This window comes from Chlorocebus sabaeus, chromosome X, assembly GCF_047675955.1.
Source record: "Chlorocebus sabaeus isolate Y175 chromosome X, mChlSab1.0.hap1, whole genome shotgun sequence".
In the NCBI taxonomy this organism is placed as follows: domain Eukaryota; kingdom Metazoa; phylum Chordata; class Mammalia; order Primates; family Cercopithecidae; genus Chlorocebus; species Chlorocebus sabaeus.
Genome location: NC_132933.1, coordinates 78,742,634 through 78,768,149, shown reverse-complemented (window position 1 = coordinate 78,768,149; position 25,516 = coordinate 78,742,634). Strand labels below are relative to the sequence as shown.

At 39.7% G+C, this 25,516-nt stretch overlaps 3 pseudogenes; all 3 read left to right on the top strand.

Annotated features, from left to right (window-relative positions):
• The window catches only part of LOC103232194 (alanyl-tRNA editing protein Aarsd1-like), a 107,422-nt pseudogene extending 84,222 nt beyond the window's left edge, over positions 1–23,200 (top strand).
• LOC103232945 (uncharacterized) lies at positions 16,334–16,940 on the top strand (annotated as a pseudogene).
• LOC103232193 (MICOS complex subunit MIC27 pseudogene) lies at positions 17,506–19,036 on the top strand (annotated as a pseudogene).
• Positions 23,201–25,516: the final 2,316 nt, after the last annotated feature.

Here is a 25,516-nt window from a genome sequence, read left to right as displayed (position 1 = left end):
GCAACATAAGCAAGATCCCATCTCTACAAAAAATTTTAAAAATTTAGCTGAGAGTGGTGGCCCATGCCTGTAGTCCCAGCTATTTGGGAGGCTGACACAGGAGCATTGCTTGAGCCCAGAAGTCTGAGGCTGCAGTGAGCTAGGATCATGCCACTGCACTCCAGCCTGGGCAACAGAGTGAGACCCTGTCTAAAAAAATAAATGTTTAAAAAGGGTGCGGTTTGGTTTTTGTGCCTCTGCAACATAGATTATAACTTTAACAACTGATAGAATGCACCAAAATTTAAAAAAACTAGGGATTTAATCAATACTGGGGCTCAAATTATACCTGGGCTCCTCAATAAATTTAAACATTGTGCCCCCTATATTCTTAAAATGGTAAATAAATATAATAGAGAAAAAATAGATATGCCTTAATTTGTTGCCTTGCCTAAATTTCTCACAGTCATAGTACCCAGAGCTGTAACATATACCATGTTGGAAATAAATGCTCTGACACAACAAATAATGAGTTTAAATCAAAGCAAATCTTTGGCTGTTAAAAACTGGCTTGATGAAATGAGATTCCATGAACACCCAGATAAAAAACTTCATATGGCTCAATGTAAGCTAAAATGAGGGCTGCAAAGCTAAAAACTTATTACATGAAATGCAGTTAATAAAGAAGTGATTATTCTCAATGCTTCTCCATTTAGCAGACCATTTTGACTTTTGATTGCTCTTAAATCTGAAATAAATAAATTTAAAAAGGGTTTATCAAGATGGCTTATTACCACCTTATTGGTGTGGTCCCATCTATCAAGACTCCCTACCCAATATGTGAAATTATTAATATTATTGATTCTATTATGTCAACAGTCAGTAAATATTTTGCTCTTATAGATTATGTTCTGTTTAATGCCTGTTTCAACAGTCTCTCAGCTGCAGTTTGCTTCCACCTCCGAAAGGGACACAACACACCTTTTCTAGGTTACCTAGAAACAACCTAGCTTTTTTTTTTTTTTTTTTTTTTTGAGACAGAGTCTTACTCTGTCGCCCAGGCTGGAGTGCAATGGTGTGACCTCAGCTCATTGCAACCTCCTCTTCTCGGGTTCAAGCGATTCTCATGTCTCAGCCTCCGAGTAGCTGGGATTACAGGTGTGTGCCAAAACACCCAGCTAATTTTTGTATTTTTAGTAGAGATGGGGTTTCACCATGTTGGCCAGGCTGGTCTCGAACTCCTGACCTCAGATGATCCACCCGCCTTGGCCTCCCAAAGTGCTGGGATTACAGGCGTGAGCCACTGCGCCCAGCCCACAATAGCTTTTTTATCACCTGCAATCTTTGGAGATAAGACCCTGATGGCATCTATCTTTCTCCAGGAACAAAGGTCTGATATTACATGAATGACATCCTCTTTCAAGGAGATTCATCTGACACACTCCCTAAGTACATATAAGTCCAGTATCTTTTTTGCTTATAAATTAAAATTGACCATCACTCCTATTAGTGCTTTCAAAAAACCTCATTCACAGCAACTTTTTCATGCCTTCTGGAGTTTGTGGACCACTCCTGATGGCCATTAGTTGCTCCGGGGCTTCTAATGCAACATATTGCCCCTCTTGGCCTTGTGCTATACACCATTAAAAAAACAAATAACTGCCTACATACTGGGCACATTTAGAAATAGAAGATCTCATAAGCCTGGAGCCTGTGACCCTCCATACCCAGCTGCCCATTATACTTTGGGTCATGGAAGCAGCACCCCACAAGCTCAGCCTGGCTATGAAGGAAGGCCTCGTTAAAACAGGGTGGAGCCAAAGGACTCTCTGGGAAGCCCCTTGGGATTAATTTAGTGAACATTAATGGTAGTTTGCAGACTATGTGAACAGCACTGCTAACTATCATATGTGATGGAACAACACACTTGGCCAAACCTCAGGCAGTCATCTTAGCATTGGATGCCCTGATCAACAAATGGTCCTGGCAAGGAATAGCTCACACCTGTAATCCAAGTGCTTTGGGGGACAGAGGTGAAAGGATCACTTGAGGCCAAGAATTAGAAGTCTGGGCAACATAGTGAGACCCTGTCACTACAAAAATAATAAAAATAAAAACAATTAGCCAGGCATGGTGCCACATACTGATAGTCCTAGCTACTCAGGAGGCTGAGTCAGAAGATCACTTGAGCCCAGGAGTTCGAGGTTACAGTGAGCTATGATGATGCCACTGTACTCCAGCCTGGGCAACAGAGGGAGACTCTGTCTCAAAACAAAAACAAAAACAAACAAAAACCAGAATTACTATATGATCCAGCAATTCCACTTCTCAGTATATATTCCAAAGAAGTGAAGGCAGGGACTCAAGCAGATATTTGCACACCCATGTTCATAGTAGCATTATTCACAATACACAAAAGATGGTGGCAACCCAGTGTACATTAAATGATTAATAAATAAACAAGATGTTATATATAAATACAATGGAATATTATTCAGCCTTAAAGAGGGAGAAAATTTTGACAAATGGATGAAACTTGAAGATGTTGTGCTAAGTGAAATATACCAATACTAAAAAGATAAATACTGTATACAACTATATGAGGTACCTAGAGTAAATTCATAGAAACAAAAAGTAGAGGGGTGGTTTCTAGAGGCTGAAAGGAGGGGGAAATGGGAGTCTTGTTTAATGCATATAGGGTTTCAATTTTGCAAAAGTGTGGTTGCATCACAATGGAAATGTTCTTAAAACTACTGAACTGGAAACTTAAAAATGGTTTTAAGATAGTAAGTTTTATATTATGTATATTTTACCACAATTTAAAAAGCCTAATTAATAAAGAGATGATTATCTCCACTGCTTCTTGATTTGACAGCCGAATTTCCTTGTTGTTAAGCCTGGAAAAATACATTTATTTGGCATAGATACATAGATACAAAAATACACCTAATGGCATCTCAGGATGGATTATTACAACCTGTGGTCTCATCCATTAAGGCCCCCATACCAAATACCCAATATTACAAAAATTACTGATTCTATCCAATAAACAACTGGTAAATATTTTGCTATTGCGTGTTTGGCTAATATATTCTGTTCAGTGCCTATTTCAACAGCATCTCACCACAGTTTGCCTTCATCTCCAAAGGGACACAATACTCTTCTTCAGGCTACCCATGGGGTACCTAAATAGCTTTGCCATTGTACACAATCTTTGCAGATGAAAGCCTAACTACTTTCACCTTTTACCAGGATCACAGGTATAACATCATCCTCCAAGGAGATTCATTTGATACATTCATTTAGAATCTGTAAGTCCCACATCTTTTAGTCCTTTTTGAGTTCTGATGGCAACACATCCCTCATTTACAAATAGAAATAGGCTGCTCCACAAACGAAGTGTCTGAGTTAGTTTTATAGGATCTTTCTATAGGGAAGGGTTACATCAGGGCATGTATAGGAGAGGTTTTTCTAGTTTTAGTGCAGTGACTCAACATGCTTCTTCATACATTGTATGTGGCATTAGCATTTTAAATCACCCTTGGGTATGATTTTTAGCATTAAAAATGAGGAAGAGTTAACTATAGGTTGGAGTTTATCTGCACATGCAGGTACTCCAGGGAAGTCCCTAGCCCTCTGAAACAGAAACTTGTGATAATTACTTCTTGGGTCTTTTGTTACTGACTGGTTAATGGTTACATAAGCTAGATCTTGAGTGACAGGTTTTTATCCTTTTTCTCCAGACCATATTAAAACAGGAAACCAACCAGTCTGCCTGTCTCAAGAAGGGAGGTACCAGGCTCTTTTTAACAACGAGCTCTGGTGGGAAATAATTGAACAAGAACTTACTCACACCCAAGGGAGATAACCCACACACCACCCACTAAGCCTCACCTCTAACATTGAGGATCAAATTTCACCATGCAATTTGGATGGGACAAACATCCAAACTATATCAGTCTCATATATAATGTGTTTTTAAGTACATGGAGGTTACATATATATGAAATCTAGGAGAGGCTACTACTATCTGTACCTCTCTAAAAATTAATGGAGATCATTATTTTCCCCAGAAGTACCTGACATGTATCAGTCAACTCCTTGACTCCCTAGAGAGGGGACCACTCACTACTGTGCCCTCTCCTACTGCACCTCCAGCTTTACATCCTGCCCTTCTTCTCCAATCACTACCACAGCAATCACCCTTTCCCCTTGATCACACAAAATACTACTAATCTCTACATATACTTTACTAACTTATCAGTTTATAAACTGCAGCAACATAACTGACTCTTCATTTTGACCCAAGAAATACACCAAGATATTACTGTTTATATATACTTATATATGCATGTGTGCATCTATATCTGTCATATGTACATTTATGTATATATGTGTGTATATATATACACATATGTATATATATAAAAATAAATATATATATCATACATATATATATAAACTTTAACACACTTTACAACTCCAACAAGATATTGTTAGAGATCTCAGAAATTTCAGATCTACTTTTTTTGGCTAATGCCATATAAATGGGAAACTTAATCATAGTCCAGCCTATAAAGACTTATATTTAATACTTCTACTTGCATTCCTTTCTTTCGATTCCCATTATAAAATGTTTTCTATGCCATTTGGGAAAACATATGTCCTACTATATAGTCTCTATCATCATCTCAATATGTTTTTAATATGATATCAAAGTATCACAGAGCCAATTGTATTCAATTGTATTAACCATGTCTTTCATTTTCTATATTCTGATGCTTTGACATCTTGAGGCAGTGCTGACCTTGGAGGGATTGCTCCTCCCAGGATTAGCCAATTTCTAGAGACAGTAAACAACTGGATTATGAAAGTGTCTTTCATATGCAAACCAACCACTCCAGAGCCCATATCCTCAATCACCTCCTTTATCTCAGGCACAGGGCCACTATTTACCTGACCAAATCACCCCAGAGTCGGGTATCATACAACTAGGAAAAGCCCCTAAGCCATAGAGCCTGCTAAAATTATTCAGACTAGCTAATTCTAAACCTGCTTACTTTAACTTGCCTATTCCTTCCCTCAGAAACCACGATAAAGGCTCTTGCCCACATTCTTCCCTCACCCTCTGCCTCTTGACTGACCCTGGTGCTTTCCTGGGTGACCCCCTGACAGTGTGTCATGCCTCTTGTGATCTGTGAGTATAACAGTCTTTTCAGTGGCAGGGATTTCCTGATTTGTTGGTCTTATCTATTTAAATAATAATAAAAGCCATATTTTAAAACACCACCCCAAACAGACAAAAGCTCTGTGGGGTAGTTTATTTGAGAACTGATCCCAAGAGTAGAAATGAAGTGTACAGGAGTATTTTAAAAAGGAAGGAAAGCCAGTACAAGGAATAATTCCATATTTTAGTTACCATGCAACTGATAACAGGTATACGATCTTGGGGACCTTCTGAATTGCATTATGAAATATATCTCAGAACTGTCTAGTTGAAGGACATAAGAAGGAAGGATTTAGCCAACATCTCCCATTCCCTTATTAGTCAAAATAATCCCACATGACTTAATTCTGCCACACATCCCATTTGCACATGTCTGACTGCCCAGTGGTCTGTAATTTGCCCAGTGATTTGGCATCAGAGAAGCCCCTGTGCAAGAAGCAAGATATACACTACATTGGGCCAATGCAAGGCCCTGTCAGATTACGTTTGCATAGAACTAGTCACCACAGCAGTGACTTGGTTAAGAGAAGACATGATTTGACATGCACACAAGCTGTACCCAAAGCACCTTACACATACTTGTTTTGCAGTTTGTTAATATGTCTGTTAAGCCTCTTTAACTCTCTAAGCTCCCCCTCGTTCTCATTTTTTTTATTCTTTGCAAATTATTTGTTGAAGAAATATAGTCAATTATTGTTTAGACTTTTCCAGAGTCTGGATTTTGCTGATTGAGTTTCAATGATGTCATTTAACATGTTCCGCTGGCTCTTTGTTTCTTACAAAATATAAGCTAGGCATGGTGACACACACCTGTATTCCAAGCTACTCAGGATGCAAAGGCAAAAAAATTTCTTTAGACCGGGAGTTCAAGGCTGCAGTGTGCTATGATCACACCTGTGAATAGTCACTGTGCTCCAGCCTGGGAAACATACTGAGACTCCATCCATAAAAAAAATTTAAAAGTACAGATGCTTTGTTTAACTTGAGATACAGTTTGTATAGGAAGTCAAAATAAATGCTTCTGTCTTTGCCTTTTTGAAAATCAGTTTTCCAGACAATGTATTGTTCTCTATCATCTTCCAAAGGACATTTATTAATTTGTGAGGACTGTCATAACAAAGTACCACAGACTGGGTAGCTTTAAACAACAGAAATTTATTTTCTCACAGTTATGGAGGCTAGAAGCCTGAAATCAAGTTTTCAGCAGAGTTAGTTCCCTGAGGGGCCATCAGGGAAGAATTTTCAGGTTTATGGATGGCCATCTTCTGTTGGGGGCCGCACCGGGGGTGGTGGAGAATGAAAGAACACACACAAAGACAAAGACACACAGAGAACATGGCGGCCGCGCTCAGAGCCTCCGCCTCACTTTATTTATACTCCATAAACCTCAGGTCAGCAGAAAGAATGCAATGCAAAACAAACTTTCTTTTCCCACATGTAACCTTCTACTCAGTACCTTGTTTTTATATTCTTTCTTATGTACCCGCCTTCTTGGCGCCTACAGGAGTTCATTAAAAGTTCAGTTGGAGATACTGTCCTTGAGTCCTATCTATTCTCAGCATACTGTTTTCAAAGTCCCCTGCATTTCCCCCCTTTTAATTTTGTTTTGCCTCAACCCTAAAAAGGTAGCCCATATTTGTTTCTGTGTTTTCTTTTGTTTTTGGTGGCGACGGAGGGAGCATCGAATCACCAAAAGAAGTAGACCCAATCCAAGTGCCCAAAGCAATATACTTCCAGAGATTGTAGAAATCCATGTTTTTATTTGAGTCTATGGGTTAAAGGCAGCAAGGCACTGCCCCAGCTCCTGCAAGGTTACAGTTCCAGACAGCACATGTAATTGTTGTCGAAATGCTTCGGAAATGTTCTGAGTGAGCTCTTGAATGTCCAAACTAATATTTTTATGGCCAATTAATAATTTTCGGATTACAGTCCAATTTTGAGAGATGTTAAAAGGCACAGGCGTTACACAAAATTGAGTGGAATTCCAATCACATTGTAATGTTACCCGAGTACTGAGTACAGTGAGCTGATCTCTAAGCCATGTCAACGCTTGCTCCATGTTGTCCAGTCTTTGAGCAAGTTGAGAATCAATGTTTCGTTGTTGAAGCCATAACCGGTGAGATTGTTCATGCCATTGCTGCACAAATTCAGCATTTTGTATGCTTTGATGAAGAGCGAGCCCTGCTACAGCCGCAGTGGAGGCAATGGCAACAAGACTCATCACCGAGGCAATTATAAGTCCAAGGGCGCAGCGGGTTCGCTGAAGAGAAGTCCAAATATAAGTTTCAAGAGGTGATGACCCCCACGGTCGCGTAAGATTAACAGGTAGCCAAATTTCCTTACGAGTCTTGAGGATATAAATATCCCCAGCAAAGTTGTGCCACCAAGAATGATTGAGGCAAGACAAAAATGTACACGTATTTGTACAATTAACAATTCCCGTATTATTATCCCATATCAAATTCCCTGCTAATAATAGGTAGGGCTTATGGACACAAGCAACAATATATCGAGAGGTATTCTGATATAACTGAATATGAAAGGAATTAGTTGGGTTAGAAAGATTAAGAGACATATTCCCCACAAAAGTGCTAATGGCATCGCCTGCAGCTAACAACTTCCAAAGATGACTCTGTACTTAGGCCTCCTTCACACCATACCAAGGTTTTATTATTGTTAGCAGCAATACTTTTATTTACCCGGTGCCATTTCAAAGGTATGTGACTAAATTTTATTTGAAAATCACCGTGCACACTTCAATCAGTTATTTGCATCTCATTGTATTTTAATAAAATCCGGGTTTTATTTCTCCGACATAGTTGCCACTCCAGCACCTCAATATTAGAAGAAACCTCTGGAATAGGACAAAAAGGTAAAGAACTAGGAATAGTTTCATTACTATATACAGTATGATTATAATAACAGTATTAGCAGCCACATAACTATGATTATAGTGAACAACCCAGGCTTCATACGATTTTCAGAGACAATGAGAACTATTTCCCATGCATATTGGAAGTTCTTCCACTCCAAATTGGTATGTGTTGTTTATAATTTCCGTTTCCCGTTCTATATTGTCCTTGTCTATATAGGGGGACGGCATTTAAGTAGTGTCATTGGTGAAAACCTTAATTTCCGCCTCTCCCCAGGCGACTCCCTGATACAAGGGTGGAAAGGGAATATAAGTGCAATATTCATACAAAGCCTCACTAAGGGAAATAAGTCCCCCGCCGAGGCACATCCAACAAAGGAAGAAATGCATGCTGAATCCAGTTTTCTTTTCAACAGGGTTTCAATCATCTTGTAGGAAACCACTCAGGTCCGCTCCCTGTAAGGACAAGAGCATGGCCCCGTTCCTGTTTTAGAACTTGCCCTTGAACATACTTACCTTCTTCATTAGGATACCAAATCTTTAAATTGTCAGCGGGGACTATCACCGAGGGAGGTGAGGAAAGATGGGTTACGACAGCGGAGTCTTGCAATTGTCTCCATTGATTCAAAAAATAATTAAGGTAAAAAGAACCTTCAAAATCAAAAAAATTAAGGTAGAAAGGTTAACCTTCAAAAAAATCTGGTTTTTTGGGGGGGCTCATTTCCCCCTTTTTGTTTTAATAGTTGAGTTTTTAAAGTTAAATTTGCGCGCTCAATGATGGCTTGACCTTGACTGTTGCCTGGGATTCCGGTGATATGTTGAATATTGTATTGCTGTAAGAAAACTTGTAATTTATGAGAGACATAGGCAGGGGCATTATCAGTTTTAAGTATAAAAGGAATGCCCATAATGGCAAAACAAGCTAAGAGATGTGTAATAACAGAATCAGCTTTCTCAGATGGCAACGGAGTGGCCCATTGAAAATGAGAAAAAGTATTAATAGTATGATGAACATACTTTAATCGTCCAAAAGAAGGAATATGTATAATATCCATTTGTTAAATTTGATTAACTTGAGTACCTCTCAGGTTAATTCTAGGATGGAAGGATGGAATGCTCAAAGGAGCACAGAAAGGACAAGCTCGAATAAGAGAACGAGCTTATTTACGAGTTAAATAAAACCGTCGTTGAAGGCCAGAACTATTAGTGTGATGTAGAGCATGTTCTTGTTCTGCAGCCTGTAAGTGGCCAATTAGAAGTGAATCAATCTGAGTATTTCCATGAACTAATGGTCCAGGCAGTTGAGAATGAGAACGAAGATGAGTGATGAATAAAGGAGCTCGACGTTGGCTCAAAGTAGAAAATAACAAGGAAAAGAGTTTTTGAAGAGAAGAAGTAGCACAAAGAGGTAAAGTGGCCTGAGAAATATAAGAAGTAACATAAACGGCATATTGAGAATCACTAACAATATTACAACCAGTAGTAGGGAAATCAAGTAAGACCATGAGAATAGCAAACAATTCTCCCTGTTGCACCGAGGGATAAGGATAAACTGTAACTCAAGATTGATGAAGCTTCTTGCCAAGAATCAGAAGTTGTAAGAAGATAAATGATCTGACTATGAGTGAATTGAGAGATAATTAAGGAAGGATCTCCTCCCCAAAGTTGTCGACAGTGATGTCGTCTTTTGATGATCAATTCAGCTAAACGATCAATATAAGTAGCCAAGTGTTTAGATGTTCTATTGGACAAAAAGATCCATTTTAGCGGCTGATTGGTCTGATGAATCATTCCTGTAGGAGAATGTAAAGTATGAAATAAAAAAAGGGAAAGGGGAACATCGGGAAGGATATAATGTAAATGAGCCTTTTGAAGTTGCTCTTCTACAAGCTGAGATCTATGACCATTAATTTTTAACTTTGTGGGATAAGGGCAGGATTAGGAAGACCAGGCTGTAAACTTTCCCTAGGTTTAATGTAAACATTTATAGTTTTAAGACAAGACAAAGACGGGAATTCCATGCAGAAATATGTGGCTTTATATTCCTCTCGGCCATTTGTTTTTTGACTTACTCTTTTAGAGTCCTAAGTATTTCTTTAAATAATGGTCACTGTTTCATATAAATAGGAGTGGTGGCTATGAGTTTAAAGGATTGTAGCCCATTTTGAACATCATATTTTTGGCAGCTGAGGAAATATGAGGAATGTTTAAAAAAGCAGCAAATTGTTGTGAAAGATCTTGTTCCCAAAAATTAATATTGATAGGAACAATATAAAAATAAAAAAAAAAAAAACACTTGACCTTGTTAACCTTTAGGACCGACACAGGTTAAATGTTCTACGTCTTGATAAACCACAGAAGCAGCACCCAAGCCAGTGAGTATAACTGCAACTTGTTTTTTTTCCTATTGTATAGGCCTCTAATTTAAACAAATAATAGACATATTTACCACCGTATCAATTAACCCTTTAAAAACTATTTCATTAATGTGCAATGAACATAAGGGCTTTTGATTAGAAACTAAAGTTTCCCAAAAAACAGTTTTTTCTGTGCTACCAAACCCTCCCTATTGAGAATACGTTCCCCTGCCTCTAGGCATATAAATTGTGAGACTTGAACCATAATAAGACTTTCATTAGTAACATCATGTCCTTTTGGCAAAGGGCCACACTCTCTAATAGCTAATTTATATACTCCTCTATTAGGAGACAAAGTATAAGGCTGAGTAATAACTAAGTCAGCAGCGGCGCTCTGCTTAGTTGCCACATAAAGCTGAGAAACTGGGGTAAGGTGTGGGATCTTTAAGGAGGACCTGAATTTATTCCTTGATGTTGTAGGCCATTGCTCACTGGGTATTGTATGCAGATTTAGTCAATAACAAATATTTGTAAACAAATAAGGTGATTACAGGTACAGAAATTCAGTTCGTAGCTTACTATTCAATAGAGTATCTGCTTTGTAAAAGATGGTGGACCACAAAATACTCAACGGATTTTGGTTTTCAAAACACAGTGATGCTATCCAAGGCTAAATGGATACTTGAAATTGGGATTGGATCTGGTGCTGAGATACAACTTTTACTTAGTTATTGATTTTTCTTTCCTCTGATTATTCCAAGGAGGGTGACTACCATTTTTGTACTTTATAGAGCAGTCTAGAGGAAAGGGTTAAGGATGTAAGCTCTGGGGACAGAAAGTCATATTTTCAAAATATAATAGCTATATGACCTTGGATACATTTATAAAACTGTCTTAACTCTGTTTTCCTGTCTACAAAATGGTAATAATTATAAAATTTGTCAGTCTTAAAGGGATGTTGGAAGAACTAAATGCAAGTGAAGATTTTTTCACAGTAGTAGACACATAGTAAGTACTCAGTATACTATGGCTATTATTACTGTTATTATTGTTAATATTACGTCTATTAATTTTAGCTCTTTAATGTAACAAGTGCAAAACCATAATCTCACATCCTTCAGAGTCATGCTGATCTTGTATTTTTTGGTCCTTTGACTAGTTTAGTGATTTATTACAAGAAACCTAGTTAGTTTGTGCATTCTTTTCCTTTCTTATATTTCTCATTTGTAAAGACTGATAAACCAACTACACTTTCAGACCTGGTGACATAAATTGTTGGGGCCCCAAGCCTGTGGGCCCCGGCTCCCATTTCCCAGGAGAGGAGACAGTAAATTTCCACTTTTATCAGTTTTGAAATGACATTTATTTGTCCAATGTCGACCTTTACCACAACATTTGTACACCTCTGAAGGCAGCTTTCTGCCTTGAGGGATAAAAGTGTTCAATTTTTATGACATTCTTTTTTGAAATGTCTAGGTTTACCACACTGAAAGCAAACACCTTGTTTGTTATTTCCTTTTAAGGCTTTAGACAAAGCTCCAGCAAATCATTGAGCATTATAAATAGCCCCTCCAACACTAACACAAGTTTTAATATATTTGTCTAAATTGGCCCCATTGGCCTTTAATGATTTTAACAATTTTTGATAGTCAGCATAAGCATTTTTAAAAGACAATGTTTGTAACAAAATTTTTGAAGCAAGGTCAGCACCCACAATTTTCAAGACAGCATCCTGAAGACGGGCTACGAAATCTGAATATTGTTCATTTGTGCCCCGTAAAATCTTCACAGAGGAAAGGGAAGATTTTCCTGTTATCTCTACCTTATTTTAGGCCCTTAAAAACAAAGTCTTGATTTGAGTAAGGGCAACATCTTCTAGACCAGCCTGAGCACTAAGAGTAGCATATTGGCCCGTGCCTGTGAGTTGTTCCTCAGTGGCTCCTGGGGGATCACACATAACATTTTTTCTAGCCTGTACATGCGCCTTGTTCATTTACCAGCTGTGCAATTGTAACCACTGAGAACGATCAAGAAAAGCCTTCCCCAAAGTCTTCCGGTCTATAGAAAGTATCAAATTTTCTGATGAAAAAATATCAAGAAGTCCAAGGATAGGGGTTCATAGTTAGAAATGGCAGCTTTCATTTCTTTTTAAAAATTTAATTTGTAAGGCATTAAATTGGACATTATTGCCACCATTTGAAAACTAAGCATTAGGAGCAAAAGAAGCACAAATAATTGGAAACAGGTCCAGCTCCTTAAAATTTTTTTTTTTTTTTAAATCTTTTCCTTTTCTCCCTCCCCCAGTGGCGGGCAAGGCACTGAGAAAACTTTGCCAAACAAAGGTAAAGATAAGGAAGCCCGGGGGTTGGAGGCACTGGAAAATTCTCTTTTAACAGGGCGGAAGGAAAAGAAACAGGGAAAGCTCACAAAGGTGAATTAGAAGAATGTATCTGTAATATTTGTTGAAGCATTTCCATAATACACTGCATGTCAGAATTTCCCTTAAAAGAAGGAAGAGCTGGCTTTTTCTCTTCTCCCCCTTTTGCTACCCTGGCACAAATGGGCTCCATTTCAGATTTATTTTATTTTATTTTATTTTTCCAAATCCTCAGATACCTTTCCTCCTGTGGCTACATTACCACACTCCGAATCAGTCTCAAGTAACTCTAATGTCTGAGTGATAGAGTTACACAAGGTCTACAATTTTAGAGGCATAATATCCCCTAACTGGAGAGCTCTAAGCAAAGCTTTTACTACCTGTAACCATTTTTTCCGATTCAGCTGCACTTTAGTCTGATACTGAAACCAGTAACAATGTTATTCAACATGGGCAAACAATCGCTTCAAAGTCTTTTTCTTTCACTTCTACTCCCATAGACAGCAACAGTCCTTGAAACAGCCATAAATATTCTGAGGCCAGAGAGATGGAATTCCCATAATGAAAGCTTAAGAAGGTTCCCCTTAACAATATCTGAGCCTTACCCGCTCCTAGGGGGTTCCCCTTCTTGTTCTCCCCTACTCACCCGTGCTGACCCTGCTCACTGCGCCACTTGTTGGGGGCCGCACCGGGGGTGGTGGAGAATGAAAGAACACACACAAAGACAAAGACACACAGAGAACATGGCGGCCGCGCTCAGAGCCTCCGCCTCACTTTATTTATACTCCATAAACCTCAGGTCAGCAGAAAGAATGCAATGCAAAACAAACTTTCTTTTCCCACATGTAACCTTCTACTCAGTACCTTGTTTTTATATTCTTTCTTATGTACCCGCCTTCTTGGCGCCTACAGGAGTTCATTAAAAGTTCAGTTGGAGATACTGTCCTTGAGTCCTATCTATTCTCAGCATACTGTTTTCAAAGGCCCCTGCAATCTTCTCCCTGTGCCTTCACACTGTCTTCCCTCTGTTCCTCAAAACTCTATCAGCATCTACATATTACCCAATGCAAAAGGCACTTCTATATTTTTAAAGTAGCACCCCACATTTCAGCACCAAAATCTTATATAAATATCATCTAAATCAGATATGAGTGACTTGAGGTATGATTCATCCTGAGGCAAAATTCTTCTCCGTCTGAAAACCTGTAAAACCAGACAAGTTATCTGCTTTAAAAATACAATAGTAGAACAGGCATAGGATAGAAATTCCTATTTCAAGGTGAAAAAATGAGAAAAAAAAAAAAAAGGATCATGGGTTGCAAGCAAATTCAAACCTGAACAGGGAAAATTCCATTAGATTTTAAGGCTCAAGAACAAATTTCTTTGGCTCAGTGTTTTGTCCTCTGAGCCCACCCACATGGTGGCCAAGCCTTCTCAGCTCTGGAAAGCAGCCTTACCCACCTCAGCCCTAGAAAACAGACACACACCCTCTGGCACTCACATGCAGATGCCTGGCTAGATGAAATCTGGAGGATACGGTTACATTCCCTGGGCCTGTGCCTTTGAGCCCAAGGGAGAAGTGACAGCCCTGCTGACCTCTGATCTACCTTTGGGTTATTCTTGTCTTTTCTTGAAGGATAAGACATGTTTACAGCTGGATAGCTCTATTGGCCCATTCTGTAGAATTCCAGAAGTCCAACAGCCTTCCTTCATTTTACCCATCTCTGTCCCCTTCAGTCCAAGTTAGCAGCATTTCTGCTGGTACAAAATTCTCAAAACCCTTTTGGGCCTCCTGTGCAATTCAAAGAAGGTACAAAATCAGACAAGAGAGTCGTCCACATATATTTCCTAGACAACTGCCTTTCTATTCCTGGATTCTGCTGAGCTGTTCATTGGATCTATGAATTGCACATGTAATATCTTTAGTAAATTGTTTTCCAGCCATATCCTTGATGTTCTCTCCAGAACACACTTTCTAAGTTTTGCAATATGAATAGGATGAGAATTTCCCAAATCTTCAAGTCTGGTCCCTTTTTACTTAACAAGTCATTCCTCAAATTAATTCTTTCTCTCACATTTTACTATAAAGCAGCAAAAAGAAGCCAGGTCAGGTCTTTGACACTTGACTTAGAAATCTACTCAGCTAAATATTCATTCATCACTTATAAATTCTACTTTTCACCAAACACTAGAACACAATTTGTCCAAGTTCTTTGCTACTTTATAACAAGAATAACCTTTCCTCCCGTTTCCAATAACATGTTTCTCATTTCTGTTTGAGACCGCACCAGGAGAACCTTAAACATTCGTATTTTTACCATATGATGTTCATGATGATATATTCCATAAGATGACAGAAGCTTTCTCTCTTTACAGTTCTTCTCTTTTCCTTCTGAGCCTTCGCCAAAATCATTTTAATGTCTATATTTCTACCAATAGTCACTTCAAAGGAATCAAGGCTTCTACTAACATGCTTCTCATTTTATTTTAATTACCATTTCAAAAATCCTAACTTTAATTATTGTCACATTCAGGTTTTGAAGGTTAGGACTTCAACATTTGGACTCTTTTTTTGGAGACAGAGTTTCAGTATGTTGCTCAGGCTAGTGTGTAGTGGCTATTCACAGGCATGATTATAACTCACTACGGCCTTGAACCTCTGAACTTTATCCTCCTGCTTCAGCCTTTTGAGCAGCTGGGACTATAGGCATGCGCTACTGAGCCAAACTTCAACATATGAATGTTTTTTGGAGACACAATTCAACCAACAGGAACATTACTTTTTTGCAAATATCAATATGAAATCTTTGTGTGAGACATATTTTATGCTTACAGTTCATTGCAGTTATGATTTTTATTGATATTCAGATTGTCCCATATTTGGCCTGTGAGATTTTCATCAAATTGCCTTCTGAGTCTCTTTGACATGACCCAGTGGTCTTTGATACTTTTTTTTTTTTTTGAGACAGAGTCTTACTCTGTTGCCCAGGCTGGAGTGCAGTGGTCCAATCTTGGCTCACTACAACCTCCGCCTCCCAAGTTCAAGCGATTCTCCTGCCCCAGCCTCCCAAGTAGCTAGGATTACAGGTACCTGCCACCATGCCCAGCTAATTTTTGTACTTTTAGTAGAGATGGAGTTTCTCCAAGTTGGCCAGGCTGGTCTCTAACTCCTGACCTCAAGTAATCTGCCTGTCTTGGCCTCCAAAAGTGCTGAGATTACAGGCATGAGCCACCGCACCCCGCCTAATACTTTCCTTGTATTATTATTTTTTTAATTTTGCAGGAGGAGATTTGCTTTCCTTTTCTCTGAAAGGAGAGAAAATTGAAACTGAGTGGCCCATGATGGAAAGAGGGGAAGTCCAGGGGTGCAGGAGGCACCTGGGTGAAGGCAGAGGCTAACATGGGATTCAGAGCTATGGGTGGCCATCAGCCTGACCATCTTTGTGCTGTCTGTCATCATCATCATCTGCTTCACCTGCTCCTGCTGCTGCCTATACAAGATGTGACACTGACCACGTTCACCACTGTGGTGCACGCCCCTTACACTCAGCCTCCAAGTGTGCCACCCAGCTACCCTGGATCGAGCTACCAGGGCTACTACCCCATGCTTCCCCAGCCAGGGATGCCAGCAGCACCCTACCCAACACAGTACCCACCACATTACTCGGCCCAGTCCATGGGCCCACCAGCCTACCATGAGACCCTGGCCAGAGGAGCAACCGTGCCATACCCTACAAGCCAGCCTCCTTACAACCCCTCCTTACAGCCTACATAGATGCCCCGAAGGCGGCTCCCTGAGTGTTCCCTGGCCTCTCTGGCTGCCACTAGGTTATGTTGTGTGTGTGTGAGTGGTGTGCAGGCATAGTTCCTTATGCCCCGTGTGTGCTGTGTGTGTCCTGCCTGTATATGTGGCTTCCTCTGATGCTGATGAGGTGGGGAACGATCCTTGCCAGAGTGGGCTGGGACCAGACTTTCTTCTCTTCCTCATCTGAAATTATGCTTACTAAAATCTCAAGCCAAACTCAAAGAATGGGGTGGGGAGCACCCTGCGAGGTGGCCCCTGAGAGATGGGGGGCTCTCCAGGGCATATCTGGAGTTCTTTTCCAGCTTACCCTAGGGTGAGCAAGTGTGGCCTGTCACACCAGGATGGTGTAGCTTTCTGTGAGTATGATATCGATGTGTCCTGGTTTTGGCAACGTAGCCAGCTGCTGCCCAAGGGCAAGGTTTGTCCCCAGAGTTGGGGGTACCCTTTGCAGAGCCAGGAATATGATGCAGGTGAAGCTTGGGATCTGACCAAGTTGGGCTTTGATCCTTTGGGCAGATGTCCCATTGCTCCCTGGAGCCTGTGTCATGCCCATTGGGGGTCAGGCAGCCTCCTGATGCCAGAACACCTCAGACAGAGCCTTATTTACCTGATAGCTGTCTACCTGGACTGTCCCTGTCCCTGCATCCTCCCTAGGACCACCTGGAGGGCCACACACAGAGCCTAGTTACCCAAAGGGAGCTCTCTTGCCCTTGCTGGCCCTGCCCTTCCCACAGGTGAACAAGGTGGTCTGTCCACCAGCACACTCAGATCTCTTCCCTGCAGTGTTTTCATTTTATTTTAACCAAACATTTTGCCTGTTTTCTGTTTTAAAATGTGATAATTGATGTGAGACTGAAACCCCTGGGTTATGGAGGGAAATTGGCCAGGAGGAGAGGGACAACCTGGCGACTGTGAGTCCCTGCTTCTACTGACACCAACCTCATAGAATATGCAACTTCTGAACCCCAGTCCAGTGTGTTCTGGCAGAAGGGACACCTGGGCCAAGGGGCCATCTGGACCAAAGATGGGGTGTAGGGCCCTGGATGGCAGACATGAATACCTTGGTGTTCCCTGTCTCTCAGTTATTGTTTCACCAAAGCTGTCTCAGCTTCGTATCTGTTGTGTTTCTGAGAGTCTATGGTCTGCACCCTTGTTTATAATAAATGCAATAGTTTGGGAAAAAAATTGTGGGCACATAGTAGAGGTATGTATTTATTGTTTACATGAGATGTGATACAGGCATGCAATGTGAAATAAGCACATCATGGAGAATGAAATATCCATCCCCTCAACCTTGGTGGAAAGGGTCGTAGACATGGCGGCCATCAGGATGGAAAAACTGACAACCATGCCTGCAGGTCTGATATATGCATCTGTAAGTGTACATACAGTCAAAGAAGAGGAATCCAAAAAGCAGCTAGTGAAACCAGAGCAGCTCCCCATATATACTGCACCACCGCTTCAGTCTAAATATGTTGAAGAGCAGCCTGGTCATTTACAAATGGGCTTTGCTTCCATCCAGACTGTAACTGGTTGTTATATTGGCTGGTGCAAGGGTGTTTATGTCTTTGTGAAAAATGGGATAATGGATACAGCACAATTTGGAAAAGATGCTTATGTCTATCTGAAGAATCCTCCTCGAGACTTTCTTCCGAAAATGGGAGTTATTACAGTTTCAGGATTGGTGGGCTTGGTTTCAGCGAGAAAAGGTTCCAAGTTTAAGAAAATTACTTATCCTCTGGGACTGGCCACTTTAGGAGCAACTGTTTGTTACTCAGTTCAGTCCATAATAATTGCTAAGGTAACAGGGAAAAAGATATATGCTATAAGCCAGCAAATTTTTGGAGCAGTTAAATCACTGTGGACAAAAAGCAGCAAAGAAGAGTCACTCCCTAAACATAAAGAAAAAACTAAGCTAGGATTCTCTGTTGAAATAGAAATACCTGCAAAAACAACTGACGTCTTGAAGCACTCAGTGCCCTTGCCAACAGAACTCAGCTCTGAAGTGAAAACCAAATCAGAATTCACTTCAGGTGCAACACAGTTTATGCCTGACCCCAAGCTCATGGATCACGGGCAGTCCCACCCAGAAGATATAGATATGTACAGCACTAGAAGCTGAAGTAGACTGCATACAGAGACTACATAGAAAACTACAAGATGTGTGACGTTGCAAATAATGATGAAAAAAATCATGTAATGGGTAACTGATACATAGAGTATTACTTAAATCAAGTTTTTCCCTTACATATCCAAATGTGCAATTTGATAAATTACATAAGTGGTTAACAGACAAACTGAATGCAATGCAAACAATATTAAATGATTGATGAGGAGACTTAGGTAGAAGTATTAGCTTGCATTTGATGACCTTTAAGGGCATTTAAAAAAAAAAATGAAGACATGAACTCCAGTGAGATTAAAATCTGAAAATACATATATGTATGTATAAAGACATACATATTTATACATATAAACATATATTTCTGCTCTAGCGTTCCCAGACTAATGTCAGTTAAATTAGAATGGTGTGTGGAAAGATGTGTTTCCCTCTGTTTTTTTTTTTTTTCCGTTTCCTAGAGCTGGAATAAAATATCCATGTTTTATGGGGGGAAAAAAAAAAAAGAAAGAAATATCCATCCCCTCAAGCATTTATCCTTCGAGTTACAAACAATTCAATCACACCCTTTAAGTTGTTTTAAAATGTACAGTTAAGTTATTATTGACTATAGTCACCCTGTTGTGCTATCAAATAGTAGTTCTTATTCATTCTTTCTATTTATTACTTGTACCCATAAAACATCCCCACCTCCCCAACATGCCCCCAATACCCTTCCCAGCCTTTGGTAACCATTCTTCTACTCTTTATCTCCATGAGTTCAATTGTTTTGAGTTTTAGATTCCACAAGTAAATGAGAACATGAAACATTTGTTTTTCTGTGCCTGGCTTATTTCACTTAATGTAATGATCTATCTACAGTTCCATCCATGTTGTTGCAAATGACTGGATTTCATTCTTTTTTTATGGCTGAATAGTACTGCATTGTGTCTACGTACCACATGTTCTTTACCCATTCATCTGTCGATGAACACTTACGTTGCTTCCAAATCTTAGCTCTTGTAAACACTGCTGCAACAAACATAGGCATGCAGATATCTCTTTGATATACTGATTTTCTTTCTTTTGGGTATATACCAAGCACTGGGATTTCTGGATCATATGGTAGTTAAATATTTTTTATCTTCTGAGGAGCCTGAAAACTGTTCTACATAGTGGTTGTACTAATTTACATTCACACCAAACAGTGTACACATCCTAACCAGCATTTGTTATTACCTGACTTTTGGATATAAGCCATTTAAACTGTGGTAAGATGATCTCATTGTAGTTTTGATTTGCATTTCTCTAATGATCAGTGATGTTGAGCACGTTTTCATATGCCTCTTTGCAATATGTATGTCTTCTCTTGAGAAATGCCTATTCAAATATTTTGCCCATTTTTGACTGGAATTACTAGATTTTCTCCGGTAGAGTTCTTTGAGCTCCTTATAAATCCTGGTTATTAATCCCTTGTCAGATGGGTAGTTTGCAAATATTTTCTCCCATTCTTAGGGGTGTCTATTCACTTGGTTGATTGTATCTTTTGTTGTGCAAAAGCTTTTAAACTTGATGTAATCCCATTTGTCCATTTTTTGCTTTGGTTGCTTGTGCTTGTGGAGTATTTATAAAGACCGTGTTTTCCCCAGTGCATGTTCTTGGCACCTTTGTCACAAATGAGTTCACTGTTGGTGTGTGGATTTGCTTCTGGGTTATCTATACTGTTCCATTGGTCTGTGTATCTGCTTTTATGCCAGTATGATGCTGTTTTGGTTACAACAGCTCTATAGTATGATTTAAAGTCAGGTGATGTGATTCCTCCACTTTTGTTCTTTTTGCTTAGGATAGCTTTGGCTATTCTGGGTCTTTGTGGTTCTGTATAAATTTTAGGATCATATTTCTGTGAAGAATGTCATTGGTATTTTTATAGGGATTTCACTGAATATGTAGATTGCTTTGGGTAGTATGGACATTTTAGCAATATTGATTCTTCCAATCCATGAACTAGGAATATTTTTTCATTTTTTGGTGATCTCATCAATTTCATTCATCAGTGTTTTATAGTTTTCATTATAGAGATATTTAACTTCTTTGGTTCATTCCTAGGTATTTAATTTTATGTGTGGCTATTGTAAATGAGATTACTTTTTAATATCTTTTTCAGATTGTTCACTGTTGGCATATAGAAACACTACTGATGCCTGAGAGATGGCCATGATGGTGTTCTGGTATCAGCAGAATAGCAATGCCCAGGAGTCCACCACCACCCATAATCTCCTGTGGTCCCACAGAGCTGCAGACAGAAGGGAGCAATGGCAAGAAATAAGTGCTGGGCAGTTTTCATACGGTGCTGCAAGACATGCTGCTTTTCCCTGAGGGTGGAAGACAGCCTGATGATGGTGGTACAATCAATGACATCTCTGCTGGGAGTGACCTGCTCGGGAGCCCAGGCTGATCATTTCACACAGACACCCCTGGATCCTGGAAGCCAGGTCCTGGTCTGGGTAGACTGGGAGTGGAGGTTTGACCACATGCAGCAGCATTAAGGGCAGCATCTCATCACAGCAGTTGCTGATTATCTGTCTGAGTTAAAAACAACATCATGGCAGTTAGGGAGATTTTGGAGTGTGATGGAACTGGAAAGCCCCTCTGTGAATGCAGAGAAAATAACTGCCACTGAAAAGAGTGTCAGTAAAAATATCAGAGATCAGCTGCTCAAGAAAGTATGAGAACTGAGCCTGAATGATCCTGAGGTGGAGCAGGTGAGAGGCTGGGGTCTGCCAGATGATCATGCTGGGCCCATTGGAATTGTTACCATCAAGCGTGTTGATTTCAACACGTGCTGTGGGATCCCCATGAGCAATCTCCGTGACCTTCCAGTTACTAAGATTCTAGGCACCGAGAAGAGGAAAAGGAATAAAATCAACCTGATATTTCTGGCTGGGAACCAGATGCTGAAGTGGATGAAGAGAAGTCATGAAACTGAAAAAGCACTGAATCACTCTGCTTAAGTGTGGAGCAGAGGATCACACGGAAGCAGTGAAAAAGCTCCAGAACGTGGCCGAGAGCGGTGGCTCACACCTGTAATCCCAGCACTTTGGGAGGCTGAGGCGGGTGGATCACGAGATCAGGAGATCGAGACCATCCTGGCTAACACAGTGAAACCCTGTCTCTACTAAAAATACAAAAACTTAGCCAGGCGTGTGGCAAGTGCCTGTAGTCCCAGCTACTTGTGAGGCTGAGGCAGGAGAATGGTGTGAACCCAGGAGGCGGAGCTGCAGTAAGCCGAGATCACACCACTGCACTCCAGCCTGGGCGACAGAGACTCTGTCTCAAAAATAAATAAATAAATAAATAAGTTAGTTAATTAATTTAATTAAATTAAAAAAAGAAAAAGCTCCAGAACTACACCAAGCTCCTGCAGAACAACCTGAATCTGCTCAGAGACTCAGCTGTGCACCTTGCCCATAGCCTCAGGACTGACCCAGACTAGGGGGATGTGGTCATATTACACAGGAAGGAGGGTGATTCATAGTTCATGAATATCGTTGCCAATGAGATTGGGTCAGAGGATTCCTTCCTGTTCTTAATCATGGGTGATGAGAAAGGTGCTAGGTTCTTTTTACTGGCAGGGCCACCTGAGACCATGGAAACCCTGGAGCCAAGGGTGGATGAGGTTCTAGAAGGCAAAGGAGTAGGGAAGAAAGGCTGCTTTCAGGGCAAAGTCACCAACATGAGCCAGCAGTCAGAGGTGATATCACTTCTCCAGAACTACATCAGCACACAGAGTGCTAGGAATTGAGAGCTCAGGGTGCTCACCTCCTCTTACCACAGAAGGAGTCTTTTGGATGATTAAATAGCTTGACTTGAAAAAAAGAAATGCTACAGATTTTTGTATGTTAATTTTCTATCCTGTAATTTTATTGAACTTGTTTATAAATTCTAATAGTTTTTGGTAGAATCTTTAGGTTTTTCCAGCTATAAGGTCATATCATCTGCAAACAAGGATAATTTGACTCCTTTCAAATTTGGAAGCCCTTTACATCTTTGTTTTGACTGATTGATCTACCTAGGACTTCCAGTACTATGTTGAGTAACAGAGGCGACAGTGGGCATCCTGGTTGTGTTACAGATCTTAGAGGAAAGGCATTCAGTTTTTCCCCATTCAGTATGATACAAGCTGTGGGTCTGCTGCATATGGCTTTTATGATGTTGAGATATGTTCCTTCTATCCCTAGTTTTTTGAGAGTTTTTATCATGAAGGGATGTTGAATTTTATCAAATGCTTTTTCAGCATCCATTGAAATGATCATAAGGTTTTTATCCTTCATTCTGTTGATATTGATGTATCACATTGATTTGTGTATGTTGAACCATCTTGGGTCTCAGGAATAAACCTTACTTGGTCATGATGAATGACCTTTCTAATGTATTGTTGAATTCATTTTGCTAGCATTTTGTTGAGAATTTTTATATTAATATTCATCGGAGATACTGGACCATATTTTCCTCCCTCCCTCCCTCCCTCCCTTCCTTCCTTCCTCCCTCCCTCCCTTCTTTCATTTATTTTTTGATGTGTCTTTGCCTGGTTTAGGTATCAGGGTAATACTGGCCTCATAGATTGGTTTTGGAAGTATTCCCTCCTTTTTTTTCTGGAGAGGTTGAGTAGGATTGATATTAGTTCTTTAAATGTTTGGTGGAATTCAGCAATTAAGCCATAGGGTCCCAGGCTTGCTTCTTTCTTTCTTTCTTTCTCTCTCTCTTTCTCTTTCTTTCTTTCTTTCTTTCTTTCTTTCTTTCTTTCTTTCTTTCTTTCTTTCTTTCTTTTTCTTTCTTTCTTTCTCTCTCTTTCTTTCTTTCTTTTCTTTCTTCTTTTCTTTCTTTCTTTCTTCCTTCTTTTCTTTCTTCTTTCTTCTTTCTTCTTTCTTTTCTTTCTTTCTTCTTTCTTTCTTCTTTCTTTTCTTTCTTTCTTCTTTTTTTCTTTCTTTCTTCTTTCTTTCTTCTTTTTTCTCCCTTTCTTCTTTCTTTCTTTCTTTTTTTCTTTCTTTCTTTTCTTTCTTTCGTTCGTTTGTTCATTTTGTTTTGTTTTGTTTTGTTTTAACCTGAGAGACTTTTTATTATGACTTGAATCTCATCATTTGTTATTGGTCTGCTGAGGTTTTGGATTTCTACTGGTTCAATCTTGGTAGGTTGTATGTGCCTAGGAATTTGTCCATTTCTTCTAGATTTTCCAACTTATTGGCATATAGTTGTTCTTCTTGTATTCAGTATGAAAACAATTCTAGCCCTGAAATCAGCCATTTGATGAACAGGCCCTCATTCCTTTGGGGAGAAGAAGAGTTAGGGATCCCAATCTGGGTCTCTAAGGGTGCTCATTCCTACTGGATTGGTAATTATTTCAAGACATTTTTTAGGGAATACATTTTTTTATTTTACTTTACGTTCTGGGATACATGTGCTGAATATGCAGGTTTGTTACATAAGTATACATGTGCCATGGTGGTTTGCTGCACCTATCAACCAGTCACCTAGGTTTTAAGCCCTGCCTGCATTAGGTATTTGTCCTAATGCTCTCCCTCCCCTTTCCCCCCACCTGCTGACAGGCCCTGGTGTGTGATGTTCCCCTCCCTGTGTCCATGTGTTCTCATTGTTCAACTCCCACTTATGAGTGAGTACATGTGGTGTTTGGTTTTCTGTTCCTGTGTTACTTTGCTGAGGATGATCGTTTCCAGCTTCATATATGTTCCTGCAAAGGACATGAACTCATCTTTTTTTATGGCCGCATAGTATTCTGTGGTTTATATGAAGCATGATTTGTTACCCAGTCTATCATTGATAAGCATTTGGGTTGGTTCCAAGTCTTTGCTCTTGTGAACAGTGCTGCAATAAACATATGTGTGCATATGTCTTTATAGTAAAATGATTTATAATCCTTCGGGTATATACCCAGTAATGGGATTGCTGGGTCAAATGATATTTCTGGTACTAGATCCTTGAGGAATTGCCACGCGGTCTTCCATGTTTGAACTGACTTACACTCCCACCAGGACTGTAAAATTCTTCCTATTTCTCCACATCCTTGCCAGCATCTGTTGCTTCCAGACTTTTTAATGATCATCACTCTAACTGGCGTGAGATGGTATCTCATTTTCTAATTTTGATTTGCATTTCTTTAATGAACAGTGATGATGAGCTGTTTCTCATATGTTTGTTGGCTGCATAAATGTCTTCTTTTGAGAAGTGTCTGTTCATATCTTTCACCAACTTTTTCATGGGGTTGTTTTTTTCTTGTAAATTTGTTTAAGTTCCTCATAGATTCTGGATATTAGACCTTTGTCAGCTGGATAGATTGCAAAAAATTTCTCCCATTCTATAAGTTGCCTGTTCACTCTGATGATATTTTTATTTTGCTGTGCAGAAGCTCTTTAGTTTAATTAGATTGCATTTGTCACTTTTGGCTTTTGTTGCCATTGCTTTTGGTGTTTTAGTCATGAAGTCTTTGCCTATGCCTATGTCCTGAATGGTATTGCCTAGGTTTTCTTCTAGGGTTTTTATAGTTTTAGGTTTTACATTTAAGTCTTTAATCTATCTTGAGTTAATTTTTGTATAAGGTGGAAGGAAGGGGTCCAGTTTCAGTTTTATGCATATGGCTAGTCAGTTTTCCCATCATGACTTATTAAATAGTGAATCTTTTCCCCATTTCTTGTTTTTGTCAGGTTTGTCAAAGATCAGATGGCTGTAGATGTGTGATGTTATTTCTGAGGCCTCTGTTCTGTTCCATTGGTCTGTATATCTGTTTTG